The sequence below is a fragment of the Periplaneta americana genome, chromosome 17 (assembly GCF_040183065.1).
Source record: "Periplaneta americana isolate PAMFEO1 chromosome 17, P.americana_PAMFEO1_priV1, whole genome shotgun sequence".
NCBI classification, from domain to species: Eukaryota; Metazoa; Arthropoda; class Insecta; order Blattodea; family Blattidae; genus Periplaneta; species Periplaneta americana.
The window spans coordinates 7,566,004-7,567,818 of record NC_091133.1 but is presented as its reverse complement, the minus strand read 5'-3'; the positions used below and the strand labels follow the sequence as shown (position 1 = coordinate 7,567,818).

General features: G+C 51.4%; 1 pseudogene; it reads right to left on the bottom strand.

The window, feature by feature from the left end:
• Nucleotides 1–610: 610 nt before the first annotated feature.
• Nucleotides 611–757, bottom strand: LOC138693537 (U2 spliceosomal RNA; annotated as a pseudogene).
• Nucleotides 758–1,815: the final 1,058 nt, after the last annotated feature.

The window sequence follows — 1,815 nt, the reverse complement described above, 5'->3', positions numbered from 1 at the left end:
AGTCGAGGCGCGTGACCCATTGCTGCTGCGCGGGTGTCATCTGTGCCCGAGCGGTGGACTCGGTAGACTCTCCGGTCTCGGGGGCTGCGGCGGTGGCTTCCGAGTCCTGGGCGCTGGGCTCGGCGGTAGTCGCAGAGGATTCCGATGCTTGCACTGGCTCATCACATGGTTGTGCATCGGAACATGCGACACCGCCGAGCTGGTGACCGGAGGTGCTCGGGGCAGAGTCGCAGCAGTCGTTGGCAACATTCGCGGAATCACCGGCTCCACCCCTGTTGGATTCCTCGGCCGCAGCATCGCTTCCCTCGGCGGGGCTTGCAGCAATGCTGTCCTCTTGGTTAGTCGTCCTCGCTGGTGTTCTGCGGTGTCCAAGAGGTATCCGCCGGATGGGCAGCGATGCCACGTCAACAGGATCGGGCTGAGCAGCAGACGCCTCGGCGCAGGCAGGCGACTTGTTGATGTGCGCCTTGGCGCATTTCAGCTGCTCGAACTCCCTGTTGCATCCAACGCAGCGGAAGGAGAGGCGCATCTGGTGTTCCTTCTTCAAGTGCCTGGCGAGGCCGTTGTGGTCCCTGTAGTTCCTCGGCACAGGCAGGCAGGCGGTGCAGGCAAAAGGTGGTCGCAGCGGCACATCCAACAGTACGTTTGTGTGATCCACTTCCCGGTCGGCCATGATGAGGTTGGTGGCGGTAGCAAAAATTAAGCTGATAAGAACAGATACTACACTGTGATCTTAGCCAAAAGGCCGAGAAGCGATGCCAAACGACGAAAATCGAAAAATCGAAAAATCGAAGGAGAATTGGGAGGAAAATTTAAAAGGTACGCAAAACGCGTCCTTGCAAGGGGTTGGGGGCTGTACAAAACTAAATATGTGAGTTCCAAGCCTGTTGGCCACTAGTCTCACTCCGGGTTACGCTGCTCCCCTGAAGGAGCTCTAGAAAATTTTGAAGGGGAAGCCGAAATTGGACGTAACCTCTTAGGTACCACATACGCGAGGGGGGCTGAGATTGATCAATTGATCACGGAACGGGGCGAGGAGGAGTTGGCTGGTGTTTGCCGTCAGGATGGCAAGACGCCGTCATCTGTTGTTCGATGACAAAGCAGGTGAAGGCCGTCGGAAGAAGCGCCGTGAAATCTAAGCTGCAATTTGAGATATCCCTGTCCTTTCAATTTGCGACTTATTGAGTGACCTCATATGTTTAATAGACTATTAATATTATCTGAACTAGGGCATACATAATTTATAATAAAGGTGGAATATATATGGGGAAGGGCATATAGGTCCGTGGCCCATTTCTTATAGGGCTCATCCCGACATTTGTCTTACGCCTGAGGAAAACCACGGAATACCTTAGGCAGGATGAGTTGTCTCATATAAGAGACTAGCCAATTTGGCTATTATGTAGGAGGTCATGAGCCTTGTTGATTTGTCTCAATTTCGAGACCAGCCATTTGGCTATATGATGGCTCAATTGCGAAGAGGGGGGAGAGATGTAATTGTTAATTAAGGAGATTCATGGGGATATGAGTGCAGGTCCGTGGCCCATTTCTTTTAGGGCTCATCCCGACATTTGTCTTAGCGCCTTAGGAAAACCACGGAAAAACCTTAGGCAGGATGAGTTGTCTCAATATCAGAGACTAGCCAGTTGGCTCTTAGGTTGAATGACTCTATGAATCGATGGATATATACTAGCCAATTGGCTCTATTAGATTTCCATCGATCAACAAAAGTAGATAATGTTATGGAGGGATTTTGTTTAGCCCAGTTAAGACAAGGTCATTTTACAGCGGTTGCACTATCCAAGGAGTCTCATG